We start from the raw sequence: 12,461 nt of genomic DNA, 5'->3' as shown, positions 1-12,461 counted from the left end.
CACCTTCCCCACCAGGCCTCAAATAATGTCCTTGCCCTGTGTTTCCTCTTCCAACATTTTCCCTTTAATCGTTTTCTTTTCTTACTCTGTTTACACAATTAGGTTCTTCCTTAGTTTACCTGCATAGAACTCCAATTCCCCAAATGACTGAAAGTCATCCCATCGCCAAGTCTGTTGATTTTGTTTTTCCACTTCCATCGGTATCTTTATAATTCTGTCACTGGGACTTTTCTGCTGGTGATTCATCTCGAATCTTCACACCTCCACCCCCACCCCACCCCCAAGGATGTCCCGTCCTCCCTCAGTATCTGTGGGGAATTGGTTTCAGGAGCCCCCACAGATATCAAAATCCAGAGATGCTCAGGTCCCTTACGTAAAACGGAGGAATACAGGTGGCACTCCATATTCACAAGTTTCACATCCACAGACTCAACCAACTATAGTCGAATCTGCGATTGGTTGAATCTGCAGATGCGAAACCAGAGGATACCAAACCACCTGTACACATAACACAGCAGTAACTGAGCTGCAGCAATACCCACAAGGAGTGAGATCAACCCACTGGAGAACTACAGCGGAGGCAAGACCGGGTTCATGACGGCCGCCACAGAGCACAGACAGATGCCCCCAGTGTGTCTGGTTACAAACCAGACACAAGGATCACAAGTCACAAGCACATATACTCTTCAATTACTGCCTCAGGTTATTGGAGCTTGAAAGAATAAAAGTTATATTTAAGGGCACTGAATAATGCCTTGTCAAAAGAATAAAGGACACGTGCTTTCAGGCAGGGCCACCAAGAAAGAGAATGTTTCTGCCAAGTATTGCGAGCGTTCCTAGAAATGAGCACAATTGTCTTATTTGTTTTTCCAGGGCCATGGCTGTGGAAGTAGACACAGTATGCCAGGCGACCCTTCTCATTTGAAAATCCTTCCCTGTTTCCCACCTTGTCATGAAAGAACATCCCTGTCTAAGTCTAGTCGAGGTGGAACCAGCCTACCAGGGAACTCAGATGCAGGACAGAGTGCAGAAGAGATACTTTCTCTAGTCACCTTCAGCTCATTCTAAGGTTCCTGTGATTTATCAAAGCATCGAGCAAGACCAGAACACAGTTCCAAGCTAAGCATGTTTCCCCTACTGGCAATGAACTTGTGAAACAGATGGGAATGGGCGGAGCCCATCAGACGGCCATCAGTCAAGCGAGGCCAGCTTTGCTAACCAATGATTCAGACACATTTGTCATTCCCGCCTTCTACATGCGGGTGCTGCCTCTTAAAAACTCAGAACTGTCTCAGCAACCCTGTGTAGAAACATGCAGCCTATTTCCCCTCCTTCCATGTCACATATATCATTTTTCTTCCTCGTTTCACAGTGATTTATAGGGATTGAAGGCAGTGAAGAGTCAGCCATGATTAACTGAAAGAGATACCTCTGAGTCACAGATCATTCGCTTCCTTGTTTGGCAATCTGAAGAAGGAATCTCATTGCTTTGTGGTTATTTCAGTACCTTTGAATCTCAGTAATGAATGAGAGTTCCAGAGCTCATCTCTCTGCCTGATGGTGAGTTTAAATCTTGGCAGTTGGTAGGGAAGGAGGGCAGAAGAGAAGTTTTGCAAAGAGCATTTCCTACCAGGCAACGCATCCCGGACAGCCTCACCCTGCACCATGAAGACCCATCTCATTTTATGGACCATCAAAGGCTCTGCAGTACTTCTCAAGTGGTAGGTTCAAGATGACATATTTCATAACTTACGGAATAAACTACTTGGGAAGTCAACACTCAGCATGTTACTTTTCCCAGCTGAGGAAGAGAATAATCTGAATTTTTTTAAATGTTATCAGGAGACTATTCCCCGGGTCATTTTTCAGTCCCCTCAGTTCTGGGGGGGCAGGTAAATCAGATTGATTTAGCTAGACCATCTTTCCCTGCTGCAACAGTACAGTTAGCAATAAAGTGATAAAAAAAAAAACAAAACAGCATATCAGGTGGGAGACACAAAAGGAAAGAGGCACATGAAGCTAGTCCTCAACAATTCGAGCATGAATGATGTAGAGTTGACTGCAGGGCCACACCCTGAAACATTAGGAAAGAAGAAACACTAAAAAGAAGAAGCCAACAACTTCGACCATTTACCATTCTCTCCCTTCATCACTGGAGAGCCACACCAAGGTGAAACTGTCCTATTCTCTTGAAAGGCCTTTAGAACACTATATCCTGGCTTGAGTGGAGAGTGTGTGTGTGTGTGTGTGTGTGTGTGTGTGTGTGTGTGTGTGTGTGACTTTGTGCTGCAGAGTATCTCCAGTTAAGATGTAGACAAATATAGGAGTCAAATGCTGAAAAACCCGTACAAAAATAAAACCACAAGGGTTCACTCTGCTTGTGAACAGATCCCAGGAGGGCTGGTCATTTTCATTCTTGTCTTCCTCTGGTTGCAGAGCATTTAAATATAAGATCTCTGTTGCTGGGTAGTTTTTATGTTATATTCTGCTAAAATGTTTCATTAAAAAATTTTCACCTACAACCTCATTTCAAACAATGCAATCTCTGATGAGACACCATAAAAGCGCTTCCATTCAGATTTCATTGGCCAAAGCAGGTCACATGGCCACACCTAACTTCAGAGGGAGCCGGGAAGCACGCTCCTGTCATTATCCATGTAGAAGCAGTTACCGACCGTGAAGATGCTACTTCCAAGTATTTCTCAAAGCAGTCCCTTCCTAGCCAGTGCTCCGATGAGTTGTGAGCTCAGGCCTCTGTGCTTCTCCTCCACACAAAAATGTAACAAAAGCTCCTGACACTATTTCCTGCTGCCAGTCTGGCCCTTCTCCAATACTTTCTGCAAGGAGCTGCCAGAGGGCACATTTGAAAGCATGATGGGAGCCCTCAGTGGAGTCCCTGGAGCTTCCAGGTCCACATCCAAAGCCCTTAGTGTGGCAGGAAGGTTCTTATTGGTGTGGCTACTGCCCACATCCCTGGCCTCATTCCCACCCCTCCCCCACACTCACTTTGCTGAACCCTTACAATTCTCTCTCATTGCCAAGGTTTACACTTCTGTACCCTGGCACATGCTACTCCATTGGGCTGAGACACATTCCAATCACTTCTTTTAATAGCTAACTAAATCTGAGCCTTCGAAAATCAACTCAAGAAATTTCTACTCCAGGAGACCTTCCCTGACCCCCTAGTCTGACCCAGAAACACTGCTGCCCCCAAAACCCCCTGTGCGTGCATGTCTGAGTATGTAGCCTTCGTTTTACTTATCTGGTTCCTAGACATGCTTTTAAGCCTCTTGAGGTCAGGAACCAGGATATATATGAAGCACTCCTTAAATGCCAGTTGAATGGATACATCAGTAAAGTCATGCCAGGCTCTGCACTAGGTACTAGAGTCTCAAAGGTCAATCACACACACTATGCACGTGACACACATACAGCCTCTGAGACTGTCTCTGGAAGAAAGAGCCAAACCAGCAGGAGAGCTGAAGATGGAGAAAGAAGACAGGCCCAGTTTCCTACCAATTCGGTAAACAAACGTTTCCATTTCCATTCCTTCCCAAGCCCCAGCCACGGGAGCCCTTCCTCTGTAACAAATGATGTTTGCCTTTTCCTTTTTCTTTTCTCTCCACTGAAATCCCCAGTCCTCTGTCCTTCCCTAAGAATCCTGAGAGGCCTCTGGAACAAATGTAGGAACCTAATTTAGGTTAGTCCTTCCAGATAACACATCTGCACCTTAGGACACTTTATCACAATAAGCAACAGGCTACTTATGGAAGAAATTCAGACCCCTGGCTAGGGATTAGTGTCAGGACTGGGGACCACAGCGAGAAGGAAAAACAGAGAATTTTGATCCACTTCTTAAGTCACAAACTTAAGTGGTTTCCCTGTCTGATATATAAACAACTCTCATGAGGAAGTGCTGATCACCCGAACTTACCTACACAGGCGGCAGGTAACCTCTCTGCCATCAGTCACTAAGGGCACTGTAGACAATAAGGAAATGTGGATCATGCCTTCTTCTTCCCAGGCCGCTAGAGCCTCCCAGAACCTTTGGTCCGACTCCACTAACAAACTCATCAGGAGAGAACTGAGTTGCTCGCTAAGAATTTTCCTATTTATTAAGTATAAAATCAAAAATGAAAACAGTCCATCTTTGTCCTGGTACCAAGAAAATATGACAAGCACACATAGTACTTCATAGGCTGCATGCATTATAACATCACTAGGTAAACAAAGAGACAAGACAGCAAAGTGGTTACCTAATTTTCCAGCTCTGGAGGACCCTGGACCAGTTACTTAGCTTCTGAGTTTCTCTATCTGTAAAATGGGTATGATAATAGCGCCTACTGTCCTATAAAACAAGGTACCTCAATGTCAACATCATCAACATTTGGGCCTGGACAATTCTATGTTGTGAAGGGCTGTCCTGTGCATTGTAGGATGTTTAGCAGCATCCCTGGCCTCCAACCACTGGATTCCAGCCCCCTCCCTCAGTTATGACAACCAAAATGTTTCCGGATATTACCAAATGTCCCCTGAGAAGGCAAAATCATCCTTGGTTAAGAAACACTGCTGTAGCGAAATAAATCAATACATACAATGCTTAGACCTATTCCTGGCACGTAGCAAATGCTCCATAACTTGACCCAGAGGATAACAGAGTCTGGAGACTAGAGAGACAGTTTTTTTCTGTAACGAAGAGGACTTCACTATTCTTATAGAGCGCTTAATAAAGTTACGCATATCTGAATCACCCTCCACTCTTCAAAGGCCTTGGTAACGAATCCACATGGCATCGACCGCCTGGCAAACCTGTAAGTACTTACATGATCATCTCTCCCACTTCTCTGTTGAACGATACAAGCAATTTGCTGAAAATGTTTATTATCCCCCCTCAATACTTGAATGCCTGCTCAGCCAAAGACACTGTACACTACAGAGAATATTTTTATTGGATTTTACAAACAATAAAAATAACCCATCTGTCCTCACTCCTTTTATCTTTCTTTAAAGGCCATTTTGTTAGAACATCAAAACATTTGGTTTCCCTCCTGATGCAGAGGGAAATGTTGTTGCATCTCAGTAACTCTTCGGTGCCCAGCAGTCTCCAGACGCTTGGAAATAACGAAAGCAGCCGTTCCATTGACAGACAACTCTGTTAGAAAGTTTATCTTTCTCCCAGGCCTGACTTTCCCTCCTCGTAACCTCTCTGCACATTGTTCAGTCATGTACTAATTGGGTGGCTGCTGCCTGCAAGCGCCACAGCCCTCAAGCCACATAAAAATCTTCCGTGACAGAAATCCAGACAAATGAAGGTAATGACAATCCTCACTTTGGTCCTCTCTTCCCTGACTAAAGATAACCAGGTTCAGTTCACAGTTCCTCATAGACAATGATGTCCTGGCCCCTAACCATCTTGGTCCCCCTCCTTCAGATGCACTTTGTCAGTGGACCCCAAAAGGAGGTGTCCAAATTGCACCCCACACTCCAGGCATAATCCGACCAGCAGAAAACCCAGGGGGACTATCATATCACCGATCTACACCCAGTCAACATGAAGTACAGCCCCAGGTGGTCAGCACTTTTAGCAGGCAAGGCATCCCACTTTAAGGCAAAGTAGGAGTTAGGTCTCTTTCATGCAAACTCCCTCCCAGCAAGTTGACTCCCATCCTACATACTCAAGGTCATACTTTGAACCTATCGTACTGAATCTTATTGTCTTGAGCTGGAGCCAGAATGCCAAGACAGCTTTGAATGTTGGTCCTATAAACCATGGTCCAGCTACTTCTTCCTCCCCCAACTTTTCTCAGCAGCTGTTAAGTCCTCTTAAATGTTGACTGAATAAATCATTGTCTTCATCTAAATCAGGGGTAGGCAAATATATAGCCCGTGGGCCAAATCTGTCCCACTACTTGTTTCAATAAAGTTTTATTGGAGCACAGCCACACTCATTTGTTTACCTACTGTGTGTGGCTGCCTTCCCACTACAGCAGCAAGGTTAAGCAGTTGCAACAGAGGCCATACGGTCTCAAAAATATTTACCATCTGGCCCTTTACAGGAAAAGTTTACTGATTCCCCAAACGAAGGCCTTGAAATATGCAGAATAGAATCAAGTCAAAGACAGGGTGTTACAGGCCTATGGTTGATTACCAATGATTGATCAGCACATTTAGGAACAATGGTTCACAGTTGTGAAGTCATGTCAACATGTGATCATCCCTAGGGTCTGTGTAGAACTAAAGATAGGCTCTGCTGGTGGCACTTCCTAATAATCCCATCAAAGTAAGAATGGAATTAATTAGTGAACTGCGGATTAATTAATTCAGTGACTGCTCTGCTATGATACAGAAAAATGGGGAAAGAGCAGATGAATTTTGAAGCAGTGACAGGAGGCTGGGCAAAACATCAACTCTAAGAAGGAGCCAGAGACCCAGAACCAAGAGGGGCCACTATAGAGATGCGTGGATTTGTTCTAATGGTGGTTAAGGCTCCCCATTCATGCTGGCCTGCATTTATTGGGGTTCGGCTTTGCTCCAGAGGCATATAACTTGGAAAATTACCATGGTCCCTGCCTGAAACTGTTGTGGGATGGTGCCCCTCACTGTTGCCCCCATAGGCAGGTGATTACTTACTAAACCCAACACTGCATTGGTAGTAAATTCTCACAGCCTTAAATCTAGGCAACCCAGAGCCATTTGTCACCTTTTAAACTCCATGCCCTTTTCTCATTTCCAATTAACAGTCCCCACAGCAGATTCCTAGAACCAGAGCAGTCTAGATTATGCAAGGTAGGCCTAACTGCTCAAAGAAAAAATAATAATATTTGCATTTGAAAACATATACACACTAAAAAGAACCCAATTGCTAACAAATGGTAGGCCTGATACACTAAGCCTGAAAACCATCTGAGAATGAATCATTTACCAGGGAGAGAGAGAGTATTGCCAAGGTTGAGCTCATGGGCTTTGGTATCTGGCAGGCCTGGAATGGAATTTAACCTGTTATTTGAGCCCTCCAAGCCTCAATTTCATCTGCAAAATGGAGATAATAGTAATGCTTCCTCACAGGGTCATTGTAAGAATAAATGAAATGATGCATGGAGAGTACATAGTACCTGGTACCTAGTAAGCATTCAGTACTGTTCGTTATTATTGTTATCATTATCTTTATGTTCATATTAACTAACAAGTACATAATAGGAAATGCTTGACTTTCCAATGATTTCTAAGACAAGGTACCCCTCTTTGAACAAAACCACTGAAATTGCACGCCCCACTTAAATGAGGACACGAGGGCACACAAGTGTTTAGATTTTCCCAAGACAAGAAAACAAGCAATGACGCAGATGTGGAAGGAATGTTTTCAGTTCACTGCCTACCTGTAATACTCTCATAAAAGAAGTCCTTATGTCATTAAACAAGTAATTGCCTCTGTTTTATTACTTTTCCAAATAAAAATCACCCGTGTCGAACATAAGAGCCAGCTGCCCAGCAGTCCCCAAGTCCTCCAGCCTTACTATGTAAACCTTACCTGCAATATTTGTATTAAGATACAGGTTCAACTGCTTAAAAAAAAGAGAGAGATGAAAACACTGTGGCTCCAACAAGGTAAAAGTTTACTCCACTCTTATGGTAACTGTCTAATACAGTGGGTTAGGTGACTCTGCTCCACAAGAACACCCAGGGACCCAGGCTCCTACTGTGTTGTCCTCCATTCTCCTGTGTTCCCTGGGCTAGCAGTATCGGCATCACCCCAGAGCTTGTTAGAAATGCAAATCCTCATGCCCCCACCTCAACCCTACTGAAATCAGAAACTCTAGAAAGGGAGGTCCTGCAATCTCTGCTTTGACAAGCCTTGTAGGCGCTGTCCTTATCTTTGTGGTCAAATGGACTTACTGCTACTTCCACGTTCTAGACCATGGAAGGAGGAAAAGAGGAGATGAGAGATAAATCATTTCCGGTCAAGGGAAATGAAAGGGAAATTACATGCTTTGCACATTCTGTTTGTCTTCCATTGGCAAGATGCATGGTCAAAGGGACACATCTAGCTGCAAAGCAAATGTAGTCTCTAGTAGGGTAATCATGTACCTTGGTGAAGCTAGGCGAGCTCTAGGTTAAAAGCAAGAATAGATGATGGGGGACAACTGGAAGTTTCTGCCACACTACTAGAAGAAACGACTTCAGCCTCCTTGGCCCCAGTCAGTGGGAAACCCAACATCCCCAATATCTCTCAAAGAGGTTGCACTATTTCCCCTGGCTTTGACTTCTTCCACCCCCTAAATAATTATCTTAGTCAAATTAGTCCTCTTAAGGCTATTCTTTTCATCCTCTTTTAGTATCTTTCCTTATTTCCCCAAACCCTTACATAAGAGCTGTTATGTAGAACAGTGATTGTGGAGGACACTGCTGCACAGGGGATAACTTCAAATCAAGGACGCCCTTCTTCCAAAGCTCCCCAGAACTCTCCCTGGTCAGCTTTCTTGCTTTCCTCTATCTCTGAGCTTCTCGTCCCCTCATTTCTCAGCTGTCCGTGGGAACTTAACATTGCTCCAGCTTCTGATAAAGAGAAATTCTCATCTCTCTTAGTCTCTAACTCAGCCAGTAGGGGCAGAAAGGCAGAGGGATTAGGATAATCCCCTCACACCTAAAGAAGATAACAGTAAGTTTTCCTAAAGGCTAATCCCACCCTGACAGGAATTCTGCTATCAGGTTGGAAACAATACGTATTTTTTTCTCCACCCAAAAATACATTACGGTGCCACCCTGCAGGGCAGTTCACCTCTGAAACACATTAAGTGTTTTCCCAGCAGTGATTCTGTTGCATTACCATGTAATTTTAAGTCAATCAAATCAAAGGGACTTAGGAGAAGGGATTTGAAATAAGCAGTATTTATTTGTTCCACATGTTTAATTCTCATTTTTTAAAATGGGCTCTTCAAGATTAAATTTTACTCTGAAATTGCACAGATTTACTGAAGCCTTGTTTCTAGACAGTTATTTCCTCCCTTCCTATCAATGGCCTTTTTCACTTAATTACCAAAGGGAAAAAAAATGTTTAGTTAATTAAAACCTTTAAATAAAAGAAGTATAGGGTTAAAAAGTTGAAACAGTACAAGGAAGCATAAAATCAAAAGGCAATATCTCCCTCCCTACTCTGTTTCTCCCCAAAGGTTATTTGTTAACAACTCAGGAAAAAACAAAAATGTGCATATACTATAATGATTATGGCTAAGCATTTATTGGAAGTTTACTCCGTGCTAGGCACTGTACTAAATGTTTCACATGTAAGCATGTAACCCTCATGACAACCCTATGATGGAGCCCAGATTGTACAGATGAGGAAACTGAGGCACAGGGAGACTTGGGCAACTCGCCCACGGTCACACATCAAGCAGTGGAGGTGAGAATCAGCCCAGGCAGGCGGACTCCAGAGCCCAGTCTCTAAAGCACCACACTCAGTGGGATGTGGACTCCACAGGGACCACACATTTCTCTAAGTAAAGCCATTGAGATACTCTCTCCCCGAACCCCAGCACCGTGGCTCAAGGGATGTTCTCTCGCACTGCTGTGCGCAGCATTTCTAATTTATTCCCCATCCAAGTTTTAAACAAGAGAAAAATATTTTTTTGGCTGCACCACACAGCTTGCAGGATCTTAGTTCCCCGGCCAGGGATTGAACCCAGGCCCCGGCAGTGAAAGCACCGAGTCTTAACCACTGTACTGCCAGGGAATTCCCTAAAACTGTATTTTTAAAAGAAAATTACAAAATAGAGAGACCACTGTGGAAAAAGAGATCAGACCCAAGGAGCAACCAAGTGCTGGTTTCCCTTCCCTTTCCCCATGTCCTCCCTCCTTAGGAAATACTGAAGTGAGCATCTCTGGGATTACAGATGGCAGCCAGAGGGACCGGAATGGGGTCCTTCCAACCAGAAGTGAAGGTAGGGGGAGGGGTATCTCCCAGGCTGGTTCCATCTGAGAAGAGTTTGCTCCACAGGGGTTGGCAGAAAGAGGGTTTGGATTGAGCAATGCCAAAGAAAATTGCACTAGACAGAATTAAACAGGCAAGGAAGATTTTATTCAGGACTCTTGCAGCAAGAGGGGAGAGAAGCTGAACAAAAGGCAAGGCAGGAGAGTTATTAAGTGCCGGGTGAGCTTGTGTAAAAGTACTAGAGGGAGTTAGCAGGGAGGCTGATCAATGTGAACAGGCCGTCTGCGTTTGCTAATTGGTGCTTGTGGCAGTTAGACTCCTACCTGCCCACATAGACTGGGAGATACGACCACCAAGTTTCCCGATGATTCATTTCAAAGGGGTGGCTCCCAGGTCCTTGAAGAAGACATTCCTGGATTATAACCCTGGCAAGAGGCTGGCAGAAGATTTACCTCTACAAGGGGCAGAGAAAGAATTTACAATGGAAAGTTTTCTAAAGTAAGTACTCTAAGAAAAGGAGGTCAGAGGTCTGGAGTCAGGAAGAAGCCCTGTTGCAGGATTGACAAGTGCAGCCAAGCTGAGTGGAACCAGTAGGCCATCTGGCTCCTTCCAACTGTCAGGCCACTCTGCAGACAAGGCCCTGAAGCCAGGTCTGCCACCACTTTGTCCCCAGCGCAGCAGTTCAGAACTGATTTTTCCATTGTGAAAATAGCCCCCGTTTTTGGAAAGTGATTTCGTTCCCCATCAGTTTTAGCTTTCTTCCTTCTCCTTTGGCATCTAAACTGTTAAGATTTTGAAAATCGCTTCACTTAAATCGAATTGAATAGGGAGGCTTTCTTAATCAGGTCTCAGCACTGCACCGACTTAGCTGACTTTGCATTTCGAAAAAGCTGCCCAGCTTCCTGCAGAGGCATGATAGTGACCATTGAAACACAGCTGTTGCAAGCAGGCTTTCTTCTGCTGAATGCCGGGCAGCTTGGACCTGAATGGCTTAGGTACAGTTCTACTCAGACAAGACTCTCCAGTGGGAGACCGTTAGCGAGGAAGATGCTCAGACACTGTCAATAGCAATTCATGCAGGAACGAGAAGAAATTCTATTTAAATAAAATTAGTAGTAGCACAGCTCACAGCCTTGACTGTAGACTGTGCCTGTCTCTTAACTCAGGAAAAGAAACAGACGTCCCTCCTTGAAGCCTCGTCAAGGGAGACTCTGTCGAGGCTTATTTCCCGCCCCTTCTGCTGGGATGTGAAGGCGTTCTCCCACAGCTCCACTGTGTCATCCAAGCCTCTCTCTCCTCTTCATCAGAAAGCTCAGCCTTTACACCAGGACAGGAGACTTGTTTAAAACCCAAAGCCTGCAGCTGCTTCCCCACCCCCGTCACCTGCCTGGAATGAGAGAAAACCTGCACAAGTGGCAAAGGCCATTCCTGTTCATCCCACAGCAAGCTCATTCTAGAATTCACAGTAATGGAGCTGCTCTGCAGAGTGATCGAAAGATTCTGCTCTGAGGTCTGTGTCTTCCTCGTTTCTCCTTAACTGCAAAATTGATCCTTCTGTGTCTCAGAAGCACCACCCAGGAGTCCTAAAATCAGGGATCCAGGGAGTCCCAGAGGTGGTCCCTTTGGGGAGCTCCAGGGCCCCGCCCCAGGAACCCCGGGAGATTCTTTGGTCAATTTAGGCAGGATATGAACCAAATAGAGAGACCTTTCCCATTTCATGGACAGTGGCAGAACAAGGTGCCATAACGATGCAGGTTGTGATCTCCAAGGTGGGTTCCACAGCCCCTTTCTCCTCCTGAGTTAAACTGTGAGGTGAGATTCACATCCACAGAGTAAAGGGGGAAAGAGCTGTCACTCAGTGAGCAGCTCAGAACCAGACAGAGACAAGGGAGCATGTGGCCCCATCTGAGGGAGCCTAGTCTACCCGGAGATGAAATAAAATCATCAACCTGCAAAGTTGCCCTCAAGACCTGTGCTACCAGCCATCTAGTTTCCTCTAAAGCCCGCTTTGTTTTTTCAGGAAAAGACTTTCTTAACTGAAACAGATACGCTGTTACTCTGGGTTGGGTTTGGTCTTTTAATGTTTTGAAGGTTGTGTTGTTTTTATAAAACACCATTCGACTAGTGTCCCCGTGTGCCTGCTGCTTTGTGATCAAGCCTCAGAGACTGTTGAGAGTTTTAGATAAGATCAGAGATCTTATTTTTAAATAACTATTTTCAAACTTATCTGAAAGGATCTTCTAAAATGGCCAAATGAAATATCAGGAATTGTTAGGCAAAACTGAGACGAGAACATTTTAAACAGGGGTAGGAAACCCTCCTGCCCACAGTATCTCAAAGGGCAAGGCCTGAAGCTCCCACATGCCTGGATTAGCAAGAAGTCCAGCCCATCTCCTCACCATCGCCTTTACAGATCCACAGTTCACACCATTACAATAATAACCAACATAGAACCATGAAATGGAAGGTACTTACCCCAGAAACCTGGGGGCAAGGAAAGTGGTTTCAGTTCACATTCAATTTGGCTCTGAGCTTC

At 44.7% G+C, this 12,461-nt stretch overlaps 1 long non-coding RNA gene across 5 annotated transcripts in view; it reads right to left on the bottom strand.

Moving 5' to 3' along the window:
• Window positions 1–12,461, bottom strand: part of LOC149747768 (uncharacterized) — a 145,518-nt gene that overhangs the window by 77,490 nt on the left and 55,567 nt on the right. For 4 of the 5 annotated variants that reach the window (XR_016395462.1, XR_016395460.1, XR_016395463.1 and 1 more), the window contains one exon: window positions 1–12,461. This exon is cut by the window's left edge. This is a non-coding gene — a long non-coding RNA (uncharacterized LOC149747768). The other variant, XR_016395464.1, reaches the window with a different exon arrangement.

Source organism: Delphinapterus leucas, chromosome 13 (assembly GCF_059928025.1).
Source record: "Delphinapterus leucas isolate spDelLeu-1000000601 "Yukka" chromosome 13, BTC_Dleu_Yukka2, whole genome shotgun sequence".
In the NCBI taxonomy this organism is placed as follows: domain Eukaryota; kingdom Metazoa; phylum Chordata; class Mammalia; order Artiodactyla; family Monodontidae; genus Delphinapterus; species Delphinapterus leucas.
This window is presented reverse-complemented; position numbering and strand designations above follow the sequence as displayed.